Genomic DNA, 17,424 nt, shown 5'->3' with positions numbered 1-17,424 from the left:
GCATACAGGTTTCTCAAGAGGCAGATCAGGTGGTCTGGTATTTCCATCTCTTTCAGAATTTTCCACAGTTTATTGTGGTCCACACAGTCAAAGGCTTTGGCATAGTCAATAAAGCAGAAATAGATGTTTTTCTGGAACTCTCTTGCTTTTTCGATGATCCAGCAGAGGTTGGCAATTTGATCTCTAAGCCTATTCTATGGATGAGCAACTCCAAAAGAGTGAAAGTGGAGGGAGGCTGGCTGGGTCCAACATGTCAGGTTCCTTCTGAAGTCAATCAAATAAGTTACTTCCTCCCATTCCCCTCACGTGGGGAAGAATGAGCTGGGCCATGGATTAAGTACAAGGCCAGATACATCATTTCATCCTGGAAAGACCCACCTCCATCAGATCAGCAATCAGCTAGCCAACAATCTGGTGAACCCCAGGCTGGGGTCATGATGCTCAGCCTATAAAGGGCCAGCCCTTTTTAGTGTGACAGTGTCACACCACAGTGTGACAGGTGACCAAGAGAGGGCCCTCCACACCTGGTCTGGGCTGCCGCAGCTGTCAAAAAACAAAGAAAATGAGGTTTTCATGTTGTAAACCAGGCTGATACCAGTTAGAGTGCCATCAGAGACAGAAAGGCACACATAGAGAGAGAGAGAGCGAGCTTCCAGGCCCCTGTCTAGCCAGCTTGGGAAGTGTCCCCAGGTTCCCAAGTAAATGTCAATGGAGCCACTCACTGGATCAAGTGAGACAGTGGCCACAGTCTGAAGGTCAAGTTTGTCTAGACCTGAGACCCTTATCCGAGGTCCTGAAGGGCGAGGAGGGAGTAGGCAGGTCCTACATACTCTATAGCAGTCAATCCTCAGCCTCCTTCTTATTCTCCTCCTTCCTTCTGGCACCTCGTCTCCTGCCCAAAGTTCCCAGTATTCTTGCACTTTCAGCTTCCCAGAGGCCACCCAGATCTCTTCTGTCTGGAGTGTCTCCCCAGAATCACAAAATTAAGTCTCTACTTTTCCCGTCATTATTCCTGACCCCAAACTCAAGCTCCCTCAAGGAAGCTAAATTAGATGTCAGGAAGAAAACATATCACTGAGTTAATTTACACAAAGGCTCTCCTTTTTTTGTCCAAAACACAATGAGTAGAATTACACGAGCAGGTGTGTCCCCTCTGAATGTAATTTCTGGGATGTTACTGCAAATTACAATCCCGTGGAACACTTGCCTTGGGCTAAGCTGACAGTGAAGATAGCACAATAGAAGGAGAAAGGAATCTGCGGCCTCAATGGCACAACGGAGTTGACGATTGTAAGATGCCTGGAGCCTACCGTTTTCTTCCTATGGATTTCTTGTCATGTAATACAGTAATTTCTTAGCATTATATTACTCATGGGTCTGGTAGTAAAAGTAAAGTCTGATGTTATAAAGAACAATATCGCATAGGAACCTGGAATGTTAGGTCCATGAATCAAGGTAAGTTGGATGTGATCACACAGGAGATAGCAAGAATAAACATCAAAATTTTAGGAGTCAGTGAACTAAAATGGATGGGAATGGGTGAGTTTAACTCAGATGACCATTATATCTACCACTGTGGGCAAGAAACCCTTAGAAGAAATGGAGTAGCCCTCATAATCAACCAAAGAGTCTGAAATGCAGTACTTGGGTGCAATCCAAAAAATGATAGAATGATCTTGGTTTCTTTCCAAGGCAAACCATTCAACATCACAGTAATTCAAGTCTATGCCCCAAAAACTAATGCCAAAGAAGCTGAAGTTGAATGGTTCTATGAAGAGCTACAAGACCATCTAGTACTAACACCAAAAAAAGATGTCCTTTTCATCATAGGTGACTGGAATGCAAAAGTAGGAAGTCAAGAGATAAGTGGAGTAACAGGCAAGTTTGGCCTTGGAGTGAAAAATGAAGCAAGACAAAGGCTAACAGAGTTTTATCAAGAGAATTCACTGGTCATAGCAAACACCCTCTTCCAACAACACAAGAGACAACTCTACACATGGACATCACCAGATGGTCAATACTGAGATCAGATTGATTATATTCTTTGCAGCCAAAGATGAAAAAGCTCTATACAATCAGCAAAAACAAGATTGGCTCAGATCATGATTTTGTAAGTCTGCAAAATTCAGGCTTACATTGAAGAAAGTAGGGAAAACCACTAGGTCATTCAGGTATAACCTAAATCAAATCTCTTATGGTTATATAGTGGAAGTAACAAATAGATTCAAGAATGACTCAACAAATAGTTCTTCAGAATGCCTGAAGAATTATGGATGGAGGTTCATAACACTGTATAGGAGGCAGTGACCAAAAACCATCCCAAAGAAAAAGAAATACAAGAAGGAAAAATGGTTGTCTGAGGAGGCCTTACAAATAGTGGAGAAAACAGAAGCTAAAGGCAAAGGAGAAAAGGTAAGATACACACATTTGAATGCAGAGTTCCAAGGAATAGCAAGAAGAGATAAGATAGGCCCCCTAAGTGATCAACGCAAAGATAGAGGAAAACAATAAAATAGGAAAGACTAGAGATCTCTTCAAGAATATTAGAGTGCTGCAAGGACGTCCAACCAGTCCATCCTAAAGATCAGTCCTGGATGTTCATTGGAAGGACTGATGCTAAAGCTGAAACTCCAATACTTTGGCCACCTCATGCAAAGAGTTGACTCATTGGAAAAGACCCTGATGCTGAGAGGGATTGGGGGCAGGAGGAGAAGGGGATGACAGAGGATGAGATAGCTGGATGGCATCACCGACTCGATGGACATGAGTTTGAGTAGACTCCGGGAGTTGGTGACGGACAGGGAGGCCTGGCGTGCTGTGATTCATGGAGTCGCAAAGAGTTGGATATGACTGAGCGACTGAACTGAACTGAACTGAAGGGGACATTTCATGCAAAGATGGGCACAATAAAGGACAGAATGCTATGGACCTAACAGAAGATATTAAAAAGAGGTGGCAAGAATACACAGAAGAACTGTTCAAAAAAGGTCTTGATGACCCAGTTAACCACAATGGTGTGATCACTCACCTAGAGCCAGACATGTAGGAGTGTGAATTCAAGTGGGCCTTAGGAAGTTTTTGCTATGGACAAAGAAAGTGGAAGTGATGGAATTCCAGTTTTGCTATTTCAAATCCTAAATGCTGTGAAAGTGCTGCACTCAATATGCCAGCAAATTTGGAAAATTCAACAGGGTTGGAAAGATCAATTTTTATTCCAACCCCAAAGAAGGGTAATGCCAAAGAATGTTCAAACTATAACATAACTGCATTCATTTCACATGCTGGCAAGATTATGCTTAAACCCTTCAAGCTAGACATCAGCAGTATTGGAACAGAGAACTTCCAGAGTTCAGAGAACTTACATGCTGGATTTAGAAAAAGCAGAGGAACCAGAGATTGAAATGCCAACATCCTTTGGATCATACAAAAAGTAAGAGAATTCCAGAAAAACATCTACTTCTGCTTCATTGACTACACTAAAGACTTTGACTGTGTGGATCAAAACAAACTGTAGAAAATTCTTAAAGAGATGGGAATACCAGACCACCCTACCTGCCTCCTGAGAAACCTGTATGCAGGTCAAGAAGCAACAGTCCATGTGGAACAATGGACTGGTTCCAAATTGGGAAAGGAGTACATCAAGGCTGTATATTGCCACGCTGCTTATTTAAATTATATGCAGAGTACATCATGCGAAATGCCAGGTTGGATGAAGCACAAGTTAGAATCAAGACTGCCAGGAGAAATATCAATAACCTCAGATATGCAGATGACACCACCCTAATGGCAGGAAGCAAAGAAGAACTAAAGAGCCTCTTGATGAAATTGAAAGAGGAGAGTTAAAAAGCTGGCTTAAAACTCAACATTCAGAAAACTAAGATCATGGCATCCAATCCCATCACTTCATGGAAAATAGATGGGGAAACAATGGAAACAGTGACAGACTTTATTTTCTTGGGCCCCAAAATCACTGCAGATGGTGACTGCAGCCATGAAATTAAAAGACAGTTGCTCCTTGGAAGAAAAGCTATGACCAACCTAGATAGCATATTCAAAAGTAGAAACATCACTTTGCCAAAATAGATCCACATAGTTAAAGCTACTTTTCCACTAGTCACATGCAGATGCAAGAGTTGGACCATGAAGAAAGCTGAGCACCAAAGAATTGATGCTTTCAAACGGTGGTGCTGGAGAAGACTCTTGAGAGTCCCTTGGATTCCAAGGAGATCAAACCAGTCAATCCTAAAGGAAATCAACCCTGAATATTCATTGGAAGGACTGACTGAAGTTGAAAATCCAATACTTTGGCCACATGGTGGAAAGAACTGACTCATTGAAAAAGACACTGATGCTGAGAAAGATTGAGGGCAGGAGGAGAAGGGGGTGATAGAGGATGAGATAGTTGGATGGCATTACCAACTCAATGGACATGAGTTTGAGCAAACACTGATAGATAGTGAAGGACAGGGAAGCCTGGCATCTTGCAGTCCATGTGGTCACAAAGGAAAACATATTACTCATTACAAAATTCTCCCAGGATTAGGGGAAGTGCATAAATTGAGCAAATGTAAGATAAGATTCTGACTTCATTTAAAATTTCAATATTTTATTCATTGTGGTTTTATAGGGAGAGGGTGAGATAAACCGGGAGGGTAGCAAGGATGCATATACAATAACATATGTAAATAGATAGCCAATGGGAATTTGCACTATGACTCCGGAAACTCAAACTGGGGCTCTGTAAAAACCTAGAAGGAGGGGATTAGGTGGTGGGTGGGAGGGAGATTCAGGAGGGAGGGGGACATATGTACACCTGATTAATTCATGTTGATGTATGACAGAAATAAAACCAATACTGTAAACCAATCACCAATGAATTAAAAATAAATAAATTAATTTAAAAAGTTGAGGTGAAAAAGACAAAGTAAAAACATTGCATTTGAATGATATTAATCTTTGTTACTGATTTTATTATTTCTTTTGTGCCCTGTCTCAAATCTACACCCAAGGCAAGTCCCTCAGTTACTTCACCCCAGTCATAGTCCTGCTATTTCTTTAAGATTTTTTTTGACATGGATTATTCTTTTTAAGTCTTTACTGAATTTGTTACAGTATTGCTTCTGGTTTATGTGTCGGTTTTTTGGCCACAATGCATATGGGATCTTAGCTCCCCAAACAGGGATCAAACCTTAATCACTTGCATAGGAAGGCAAAGTCTTAACCAGTGGACCTCCAGGGAAGCCCCAGCCCTGCTACTTTTAGTTGCAATTTTGTTACAGCAAAAAATCATTCTCAGATTGAATAAAAGGGAGGGAGAATTGCATAAAAGTAGGGAAATTGGCAATGGCACCCCACTCCAGTACTCTTGCCTGGAGAATCCCATGGACGGAGGAGCCTGGTAGGCTGCAGTTCATGGGGTCACTGAGAGTCGGACACAACTGAGCAACTTCACTTTCACGAATTGGAGAAGGAAGTGGCAACCCACTCCAGTGTTCTTGCCTGGAGAATCCCAGGGACCGCGGAGCCTGGTGGACACGTGTACAGAGTTGGACACAACTGACGCGACTTAGCAGCAGCAGGGAAATTGGCTATGGATATGAGGTAAATGCTAGTGGAATTCTGACTTCAGATAGACCTGGGAAATGCCTACATGCTAACTCTGTATTTCAGGAAGGAGAGAGAACAAATACAGGGAGGTGAGAGCCACAGCTTTGCAACCAATACTGCTCACTGCTTAGTCTTGCAGGATGTCTCCAAAAACTCAGTATGAAACCGCTGTGTCTCAGAACTCCTTGGAGGAGGATGGCAAGCCATCTAAAGGCTGACCTTCGCCTTCCTCTCTTCTCTGTCTTGGTAGGAATCCACCTGCTGGAGCTTTGACCCCCTCACACTGCCTGGTTGTGTGTCCTGCCAGGCAGCCCCTGGAGACGTCCAAGCCCCCTCCCAGGTCCCATCTAATCAGGGTACAGGTATGATGGACTTTCCTCAGTCAGTGCCAAGTAAGAACACCTTAGTCTACGGCCTCAGTGGCCACGGCGTTATGACCATGAGAGCAAAGAGAGCCATCACCAGGGTCACTCTGACCAGGAAAACAGGGTAGGTGGCCAGATCCAGACCGAGCCAGGGAGACCTGGAGTGGCACAGAAGCTGGCTCTGCTACAGATCTCCATGTCCCATTTTACACAATTTCCAGGGCATTAAAGGCTTAACTAATCTTCAAAGAATAATAAACTATAAAAACACTAGAGGAAAATAAAAGAGGATAGCTATGCTATTTGGGAGTAGCAAAGGCTTTCTTAAGATGTAAAAAAGCAAAATCATAATAAAAAGCACTTTTAATTTAATTGTACTAATATTTAAGCTTTGCCCCCTGGGGGACGCTTGGCAATACATTTTCACCTGCCCAAACTTGGAAAGTGAGGTGGGATAATACTGGCATCTAAATGCATTGAGGCCTGGGCTGCTGCTAAACATCCTACAATGTAAAAGACAGACTTCACAATGGAGGCTTATCCAGCCCAATCTGTCAATAGTGCCAAGGTTGAGAAACCCAACCACAAACAATGTCAACAGACAAGTTAGAGAGAGAGAAAAGCTGTCTGGTATATATATATCCCCAATAAAAGATTAGAGTCTATTATGGAGAGAGACTTACAAATCAGTAAGAAAAAGATTCCCCATTGTTTTGACTGGTAAAATTTAAAAAAAACTAATAGTATCAAGTGGTAATGAGGATTTAGGAAACAAAGACTCTCATATACAGCTGGCAACCATGTAAATAGGTACAGCTCCCCTGAATGGAAAGTCATTTGACAGAATTTTTTTTTAGATTTCAAATGGTCATAATCCACCAATGGAGCATCAGTGGAAAGTGAAGGTGTGCATTTGTAGGTCTGTTCCTGAGAACACAGGTGTAAGCTCCTCTAGGCATCTTCCTGACAATGGGATTTGGAGCTATCTCTGACCTAACTTCCGGAAAAGGCAATGGCACCCCACTCCAGTACTCTTGCCTGGAAAATCCCATGGATGGAGGAACCTGGTAGGCTGCAGTCCATGGGGTCGCTAAGAGCCGGACACGACTGAGTGACTTCCCTTTTACTTTTCACTTTCGTGCATTGGAGAAGAAAATGGCAACCCACTCCAGTGTTCTTGCCTGGAGAGTCCCAGGGACGGGGGAGCCTGGTGGGCTGCCATCTCTGGGGTCGCACAGAGTCAGACACGACTGAAGTGACTGACCTAACTTCAACCATGAAGACAGAAAAAAACAGAAGGAAGGTCTGCTATTGGCTGTGTGGACAAAGCCACCTTCCTACTTGAATTGTTCACCTTGCAACTATTATGTGAGAGAATATACATGTCTGGTTTTCTTTAATCAGCTATATTTGGGGTCCTCTTTGCTGAAGTAGCTTGCTTTGACCCCACTAATACAGTTGACCCTTGATCAACATAGGGGTTAAATGTGCCCACTCCCCCTGCAGGACCTCACATCCATGGTTAAACATCCAGAGATTTATGTACATATTTACAGATTCTTTGCCACATATGTAGTGAAAAAAAAAATCCACATATGAGTAGACCTGAACAGTTCAAACCCAGATTGTTCAAGAGTCAACTGTACAACGTGGGTATGTGCAGTGTGTGTAAAAACACAGAGAAAGATCTGGAAGACTACACACAGCTCACAGTAGTTTCCTCCCGGCTGGGGGATGGTTTTGGGATGAGTGGTCAAAGATTCTGCAATGTTTTTCTTTTAAGTAAGAGAAGGTATTCACATATTATGCATTTTTTAAAATATCTTTTCAAAACAATTGACCAAAAAAAAATTGACAAAGATCATGTTTCCCAAACCCATTCAACAAATGGTAATTACTATCGGTAAGAGGCAGGTGCAAGGTAACTGAGAGCATATGCCTTGCTCTCAGGAGACCCACATCTGCAGGCACGTTCCAAAGTCGGCTGCCAGACCTTAGTCAAGTTGCTTCATCTCTAAGGCTAAGTTTCTTCGGACACGAAATACACACAGTAATGCTTCCCTCACATGGCTGTTGTGAAGAATAAAGGAGAGAAAGTATGTAAAATTCTTAGAATGATGCCTGTCATTTGCAAAGCATTCAATAACTGGAAGCAATTATTATTACTATTATTATTATTAGGATATGTATGAAAGCCAAAGAAAAGCTCTCTATTTTACTAGAAACATATTTGTGAAAATAAAAATGAAAGGATTATATAGCTGGCAAAGACAGAAAGTAAAAAAATTTACTCTCATTTCACATGTATGTATTAAGCACCTATTATGTGCTAGATAAGTATGACCTAGTCTCCTGCCACTAAGAAGCTCAGAATCTAGTTGTGGAGACAAGTGAAACTGAACCTGTAGATACTATGTAGAACCTCTAATCTGTGCAACAAGAGAAACTGGCCATGCCTTCTATAGTTCATTGGAGAGATGGGAACAGAGAGCTTTCAAAGGGAAGATGATAGAAAACATGAATAGAAATATGAATAAAAGGCAGAAAAAGGCAGAATAAGGGCAGTATGGCCAAGTGGAAGCCAAATGCAACGAGATGAAAAAGGGCACCACCAATGTTTGCCAGAATCCAGACATGGAAGTAGTCACAGGGGTGAGAGAGGAGACTCTAGAGACATCAGAGGCCCAAACAAACAGGGAGGCCTTGAATGCCATCTTTAAGACCTGGCAGCCAGATGGAGGGTGGATATGAAGGGAGTGAAGCTGGGCAGTAGGAGAAAAAGGAGGGAGATATAGCTGAAGTTAGAGCAACAAACACAGTAAGAGCAAAAGGGATCCAGAAGAGAGGCTACACAGGCAGCAAAATTGAAAGTAACTAATGCATTGGACATGGGGGAAGAGAAAAATGAAGAAGCTGAGGATGGCCATTGGGTTTCTAGCCAGTGACTTGTCATACCTCTAAAACACAGGATTCAAGTGGTGGCAGAGAGAGCCATGCAGCAGGTCTATTTACAAGCTCGGTGTGAGAACAAGCCCGTCAATTGCTGTGCTGCCAGGTCTGAGGTGTGAATGCTTGGGTGCCTTACCAGATCCTGCAGCCTGACGCTGGACAAGACAGCTGCTGGCCTCTGCTCTCCACAGAACCCTGGAAGTGGCCTCCACCTCATGGCTCATGACCAAGTGCTTAAATATACCCTCGAATGGCCCAACTCACATCTAAATGCAGAAATGTCTTTCACGAGCATTTCTGCTTTCATTTAAACCTTATCGGCTGCAAGGGTTGCAGAGACAGAGGGAAATGTTTTATCCTGTATTAGAGTCCCTGGTATGCATGCGCCTAATCTTTAATATTTTCAATTAAATCATGAGGAAATAATTATGCAAACCATAATTTCACCATCCGCAGGGAAATTATTAGTTTATTATTCTTGAGAGGTTTGTATCAGGGCATCTAAATTTTTAGATAAGGAGCTAATTTAATTTCAGTTCACCTTCTGCTAAGATTTTATCATACTCTGGGGTAATATATACAAAAAAGGGAAACCGTGTGAGGTCCCTGGGTCAGGAATACTGTGATTATTAATGAACAGAAATTTAGCTGTTTTACTTCATTGTTGTTCAGACTTTAAGTTGTGTCCGACTCTTTGCAACCCCATGGACTGCAGCTCGCCAGGCCTCCCTATGTCTCCAAAATTCCCTCTTACACGCAATCTCATTTATTTCTAAAGATAATATAAAGTGAAAATTTAAAAAACAAAATACCTAAATTAGACTTGAGTCAAATTTTATGTGGGGAAAAGCCTTGTTTTACATATATATATATACACACACACATATATATAAAACCAAGCATATAACACTTTTGAATTGTAGAGTTCATGGCTGAAAGAGACCATTCCACAGAGCATCACACATTTTAAAAGTGAAACGAAGGCTCAGAGCAGGTGGACAGCTCAGTGAAGCTCACACAGTTGGGTCGTCACAAAGAAAGGACTAGAGCCCAGGACTTCTATCATACATCCAGCATTCTCTCCTCCACCCCACCCTATTGCCCTTACTGACATTTTTCATTCTTTTGAAGTGAATGTTTCAATTTTAAAACTGAAAATGTTTCATTATCCCTAGTTAGCCAAACTCATCTCCCTTATTCTGTCTCTACCCACTGGCTTGAACCTCTGCTCTCTGCTGGGTTTTCTCAAGTTCATAAACTTATCACCCTTTCAAAACAAAACGGCATCCCTGTAATCCTGCCTCCCCCTCAAGTTCCTCCCTCCCTACTCCTCCCTTCACAGACCAGCCTTCTGAGCAAATGTCCACCCTCAGGCTCTCCTCTTCCTCCCCCCAGTCGTTGCTTCATGGCCACCTGGAGCCTGCTGCTGCCACTCCCGGGAGCTCCTCTCACTGCAGGCACTTGGGACCTCGGTCCTGGCAATGCTCAAGGACCTGTCTGTGCTGGGCTTCCCACTGCATGTGACGGTGTTGGCCATGTCTTCCCTTGTGACCCTCTCTCACCCCAGGTTCTATGATGCCAGCTCTTTGGTGCTTCCTTCTTCCTCAGTCCCCTCACGGGCCCTCTGCTTTTATGAGTAGGCAGGGCAGTGGGGCATGGGTGAGTGGATCTGGCAAGGGACGGAAGGGAGACACAACCACCCTCACATACAGCTTTTCTTGACATCCTGCATCCACCACCCCAACTCAGTAGTCCTGCCTTGCCTTCCTTCATGTATTCTCCATTTAACATCTGTTGAGCACCAACCATATAGCAAATAATGTTCTTGACCCTGGGGATGCAGACATGAAAGACGAGAGTGTAGTCTCTCTGCCTTCAGTTTGTGAGTGAGACAGTGTTAGTTGCTCAGTCATGTCTGACTCTTTGCGACCCTATGGACTGTATGTAGCCCACCAGGCTCTTCTGTCCATGGAATTCTCCAGGCAAGAATACTGGAGTGGGTTTCCATTTCCTTCTCCAGGGGATCGTCCCAACCCAGGGGTCAAACCCACATCTTCTGCCTTGGCAGGCGGATTCTTTACCACTGAGCCACTAAGCCTTCAGTCTGTACCTGCTACCAATTCACTCCCCTCCTACCCATCCACCTTCTGCAAAGATTTGGTAGGTCCTGTTAATCCCTTCTGATGGAATTCCTCCAGTGGCTCTCTTTTTAAACACAGCTCCTCAGAATGACACATGCTGGCTGGTTTTAATCTGTCTAGCTATTATCTCCAGCAAACACTCCAGTCACATAGAACAACTCACAATTTCCCAAACACACCACTTCATGCTTACATGTCTTTACACTAGCTCTCCCCCGCTCTCTCTGAAACACCCCTACTTATCTTCTCTGTGTGGCAAAATTCTCTTCATCTTTCAAAGACTGAGCAAAAATGTCATCTCCCCTAAGATGCCTTGTCAACACCCCATCTGTTGTTCCCCCTGTACACTGTACAAACTCGTTACAGCACTTATCACTTTAAATTGAAATTGTTTTTTCATGTCAGCCTTTTCAATAGACTGTGAGCTCTAAGAACAAAAGCTACACATTATTTGTTTTCATGCATGTCTAATGCCTAGCGTAGTCCCTGGTAGACTAGCACAGACATCAATAAAAATGTGCTGAATTAATTACTCTATTTTCAGGGGTACCACAAATCCTCGGTGCTTGGGCTTTCCATCAACATTTAACATGTCCTGGGTTGATTTCATGTTCTTTACCATTGTCTTCGTCTCACTGCTTCCTTTTGTTCTATTTATGTACTTCAAGAGGAAACGGCAAAACCTGACCTCTTTTCTCATCCCTCCGGCTCTTCTTTATTAAATTGAAACCAAAAATATGAAACCATGAAAGACTTTTGGCTCAAGCCCCTCCTCCTGTAGATAGCAATGAGGACAGATTTGCTTTCACTGGATTTATTTCTTCATAATAGAATAAAAATTAACTTCACGGAAACAGTACCTACAGCCAGAGGTAATTCAACAACAAATGCATGAGATATTACATAACAATAACAGCTTAATTGGCTATTCTTGATTTAAAAGGCAAAGCCTCTATAGTTTACAATATTTAATTTCCTTTCATTTTTTCTAATTTTGTCATTGTGCAGTAATTACTGCATATCCCTCTTTGAAAACCCTGTCTTCCGCTCATCTTATTCCTTGTAAATGAACTATGCCCACACACACTAGACCTCATTGGGATTGGATTAAAAAGTCACTTCACGAAAAAGCAGGTCAGTGCTCTGCCTCCAGGATGCTCACTGCTCCGCCTCCAGGATGCTCACTGCTCCCCCGCCCACTTGTGCCTCCCATTATGTCTCCTGCCATCATAACGCCTACATTTGGGGTTTGTACCATGGCCCCATACTTTCTTAGCATCGTGAATCGATGATTTTGCTTGGACAAGCTGTCTCTCTCCGTGATCGCCACCAAGGGGTCCCCTGCCTCAGGCCACAGAGGAGGACCCCTGGAAGCACAAGCTTCAAGGAGCACTTCCCACCACAACTGGGCACGGAGACTGACAGGTGTCACTTCTGAGCACAGTCCTATCTCCACACTTTTCAAATTCTCCCTTTCATCAGCTTCCTGTAATCTTTAGCCTCATAAAGGTCTAACGTCGCCCTCAGTCTCTCCCTTCCTCCCCTCTCCTGCTGCTCCCGTGAGGACACACCCCTTGCCCTCCACAAAGTGAAAGGTGGGACGTGTGTGCTCCTCACTTCAACTTCTAGACCATTCCCCACATAAGCATCTCTTGTGAAACCCCATCCCACCAAAGGCTCTGCCATGACCACTTATTCCCTAGGTAGTCAACACTTTTCTCTATTTCCATGTCACGTGCTCTCATTCATTAAAGACTTTAGCTAGCTGGGACACAAGAAATTGTCAGCTCCCCAAGCTGGTTCTCTGTCAGATTTATAACTCAAAATCTCTGTTTGACCCACCCTCTCTCAATGTATATACCAGTCATTCCCACCAACTTTGTTCTTCGAGTTCACCAGGACCTCCAGGCTGTCAAGCCACACACTTCTCTGCGCGTCCATCTCCTCCTTTCCCCTTACTCTGCTCTGACTCTGCGATCCTGACGTCAACAACTCCCTCTCCAGTGTCTGCAATTCCTTTCTGGTCTGTGCTCTCACGGCACCTACTCAATTAACCAAGCTATCTGCTGTCTTGGTGCTTACATCAGGGACATCCATACCAGAGAAAATCAAGTGTGGGAGGACAGGGTTTTCTTATCTTCTTCCTCTCCTTGCCCAAGCGACCTTCATGGAGGGAAAGCTCTCCATCCCTCCTCAGTCCTCACCTTACCTGGCATCCAACGCTGCCCGTGTTTCAGATTTTCCTCCAGTCTCACTGCTGCTCCTTCTTATCACCTGGACTGCTTCCTCCTCATCGCTCTGAACTCTTACTAGAGGGAGGCTTCAGTCTTCAGCCCTTGTCTTCTCCTTATCTGTACTCATTTCTGTAACTATCTGATCTGGCTTTAAATACCACCTGGATGCTGATGACTCCCGAAAGTCTAAGTCTATGTCCCCTGAATTCCAGATATGCCTTCTTGAATTTTACCTTGGATATCTCATAGGAATCTCAAATTTCAAATTCTCCAAATCCAATTCTCCACCTTCCCACTCAGTCCATCTCTTTTGGTGTTAACATACTCTTCCCATCTCGATAAAAGGCAACTTCACTGTCCTATCTTTCTTGGTTCAAAAACTTAGTCATCCTGTACTCAACAATTTCTTTTAAACCCCTATCTAATCTGTCAACAAATCCTGTCAGGCCTCTGTCCCGTTCTCCTCTGTGTAGGAGGCTGGAGAACATTACTCTTTATCTATAGGTCTCTCATCTCAACCATTAATAATGTCCTTTATACGCAGTGATCAGAAGGAAACCAGTCTGCAGTGGTTCTCAGACTTGACTGCGCTCTGGAATCATCGAGAATGGGGGAGGGATGAGGCTTTAAAAAATCCCGGCGCCTGTGTTTCACCTCCAGGGATTCTCATTTAATTGGTCTGGGGGGTATGGCCCAAGACTTTTAAACACCACTCCCTGGCCCTCCTACCCAAATGATTCTAATGCACAGCCAAGTTTTAAGGCTTAAAGAGAGAGACAGCTAGAGAGACCTGGTGAATATCATTAGTACTAATCAAGTACTATTTAATTTAATTTTATTATTTAAATGTCAAGTAGATTTCAGAATCTGTGTCACATACTAAAAACAATATTCCCCAAATTAAAATAAATAATAATAATAAAAACTGGGAATCTATATCAATATGTTCTATTCTTTTTGAACAAGCCTTGTGGCAATCATTTATAATCTTTTCTTTCTCACTTTTTGTAAGAATCTGTTTTATTAGTTCTAAACCCTGATCATTTGAAGAGAAAATTTAACCCTTGGCTAAAAATTTACCAGAATATCACCAGGTCTCAGATCCAGATTCTTTCTGTGTTTTCTTTTCAAGCACCAACATTTTTCCAAATTTTGAGGAAAATGAGCTGAAAAACTCATCTCAATTTCAGGCAGGGTGAAAGATTAACAATTTAACAAGGCCAATTTTATTACCTTGATTTTCTTTTTCAATTCTTGAGCATTTTCCTCCAAAGCCATCAGGTTATGGAGTGACCAGCTTGCAGTTTTTTAGTAAATTAACAAACAAGGGAAAAGAGATAACTAAGAATTTTAAAAATCATAGGGAAAAACGGCTCAAAGGGTGGTGGGTGAGAGGAAGGAGGCAGGAAGAGGCAAAGGAGGTGGGGCCAGTACTTCTCAGTTCCTGTTATCAGTGGGATATGGGAAACAGGTTTGAGCAGCTGGTGGACGCTGTTAGGGGGGCCCATCATCACACCAGAACTGAGTATTTCTGCTCCCCATCCTAATCTCTGTTTTTCTCTGGTCAAAATTTATGTTTGTTAGGGTCTGTGCAATAAAGTGTCTGCAGTCATATTTCCCCTAAGAAATTCTTAATGGATGTCAGAACTGTATATTGAATAATGTTTATATTTACGTAGTTGCATAACATTGAAATACAAATTTAGCATTAAAAAACCCCTGTTTACTAGAATTGAAGGATACTTTAGATTAATCCAATTAATACAGATTGAATTGACTAACGGTAATATTAAATCCTTCCCATGATGCTAATTATTCCAGAGATTAATCAGAGCAAGCTTGTCTTAATCTGAAACCTAAACTGTATTTCTTTTAAAATACATCAACCAAAGGGCAATTAAGGAAAACAGCTTCTTGTTTAAAAACAAACAAAACCACCCAAAGGAGAATGGGGCAAAACTCAAATCTGTGGTATATTTTACTTGTTTGTTTTATTTTATTTTTATACTTATGTTAACCCCCTTGTACCTCAAACTTGAATTATGAATACACTTTTTGAAATATTTTAAGCAAGTGAAAAAATATTCATCACACTATGAAAACAAATGTTCCAAAATATCTTCTAAGGTCACAATTTTCATATTGGAACATTTAAATATAACTGTGTATGAGAAGTAATGCTGGGTTTTTTTTTTTCAATCATTTCTAATTTGACTTGCAAAACATAGAATTTTTCTATTTTTGAAAAATTGCCTAAAAAAAAGTAAACAAGCCTTTCTCTTCAATGCTACACATAAATGAACTTCTTTGTCACCTTCTCTACTGGAATGGTAACAAACCGAACCTACCTCCCCTCCTTTAAACAAGGCAATGATGGTTTGTGCAGGAAATTCAAATCTGGCCTGAAGCAGCTCAGTGATTTTCCAGTTGCAGGCAAAGGGAGAGAAAGCTAAGAGGCTCCAGGTACCTGCAGGTCTGCAGAGCTGGGAGAAGTCTGCCACCCAGTGGAGGATTGAGGCCATTACACTTATTATTATACCACGGAATGGTATAATACTTTTAATAGTTTGGGGCCGGGACGGCTTCCCTGGGGTCTTAGGTGGCAATCAGGAAAGGCTTCCTTGGGGTCTTAGGTGGCAAAGAATCTTCCTGCAATGCAGGAGACCCGGGTTCTATCCTTGGGTAGGGAGGATCCAGTGGAGAAGGGAATGACTACCCATTCCAGTATTTTTACCTGGAAAATTCCATGAACAGAGGAGCCTGGTGGGCTACAGTCCATGGGGTCACAAAGAGTCACACACGACTGAGCAACTAACATGCACACGAACTGCTTCTACAGAGTCCTGGGTCATAGGTTCCATTGGACACATGGTGTACTATCAGGAGAATCCCAACAAGATGCAATACCCAAGACACAAAATGCTCCTTCCTGTCAATGACAGCTACACAGCAGTTCCCTATACAAGCACATAAAGCAGTGCCTCTAGTAAAGTACTGTTTTAAATATTTAACAAATCCCACCTAATTTCTACAGCAATTACTAATTGTGTATCTTTTCCTCGGGATCTGTTGTCTTCCACGAAACCAGTCCCTGGGGCCAAAAAGGTTGGGGACCATTGCTCTCCAAGATAAAGATTTTCAGACACCACCCCATCCTGCAGTCTCCTACCTCTCAACTTCTGATTGCATTTGCTTTCTCAGTCACATTGTCCTACAGCTGTACCAAGTCCTGGGAATTCAGTTTAGTTTTAAAAGTGCAATTATGTGACTGCAAAGCATGTTTCACTGCATGCCTAGTGTTCACTGTAAGTTCCTTTTTATTCAGTCTTCCTCATTTGTCCTGAAGTTTCTTTCAGTGTTCTTGCATTTTTGCCTCTATTGCCTAATGATGCTTATCCTTAACCTCTTTGACTCATCAGGGATCAGGGGTTCTGTTGAGCCTCCCTTTCTCCTGCATAGAGTTTCTTTGCAGTGCCTTCCATGGTGATGCTCCAGTCTGGAGTCCTTCTCTCTGTGTCTGTTGCCAGCCTCAGACTCCCTGACACTGCTTTCCCTGGTTGGATCCACTGTTGACTATATCCTGTTCTTCTTCTCCTGGTATATTTACTCCCTTACTTGGTTATATCCTAAGAAAGAATGTGTGGGAAGTAAACTTCCTTTCACTTTGGAAATGTATTGTTTAGTAAACAGTTGTATTGCTTTAGATTCTCAATTATCACTTTCCTACTTTCTAGGGATACTGCTGCAAAGTCTGATGCATTTTGGTTCTGTTCCTTTGCAGACGGAGGTGTTTCCTTCTCCATTTTGGAACCTATTCAGATCTTTTCTCATTTTCCTTGGTGTTCTGAACTTTGCAATGGCAGGTCTACGTGTGTGTGTGTTTGTATGTATGTATGTATCATGCTAGGCAGCAGCTGCCAAAGAGTCTTCCAAAGGCAGAGGGAGGAGAAGAAATACCCTGGCTTCCCCCTTCCTCTGCCCTCGTCTCCTGCCAGCGCCCCCACTGGCCAGCTCAGCCTGGGAGCAAGGAGTCATACCCAGGAATATAGAGCAAGGAGTCATACCCAGGATTATAGAGCAAGGAAGGGGAAGGGCAAGGAATAAATCTGAAGGCAGACAGGCCCAGGA

The 17,424-nt window shown here is 42.7% G+C and overlaps 1 protein-coding gene across 2 annotated transcripts in view; it reads right to left on the bottom strand.

Annotated features, from left to right (window-relative positions):
- VAV3 (vav guanine nucleotide exchange factor 3) overlaps window positions 1-14,677 on the bottom strand; it is a 643,747-nt gene extending 629,070 nt beyond the window's left edge. For both annotated transcript variants that reach the window (XM_044944623.2, XM_044944624.2), the window contains exon 1: window positions 14,530-14,677. The gene's annotated coding sequence lies outside the window, so the exon portion shown is untranslated. The remainder of the gene's footprint in view (window positions 1-14,529) is intronic.
- Window positions 14,678-17,424: the final 2,747 nt, after the last annotated feature.

The sequence above is a fragment of the Bubalus bubalis genome, chromosome 6 (assembly GCF_019923935.1).
Source record: "Bubalus bubalis isolate 160015118507 breed Murrah chromosome 6, NDDB_SH_1, whole genome shotgun sequence".
Lineage (NCBI taxonomy): Eukaryota > Metazoa > Chordata > Mammalia > Artiodactyla > Bovidae > Bubalus > Bubalus bubalis.
This window is presented reverse-complemented; position numbering and strand designations above follow the sequence as displayed.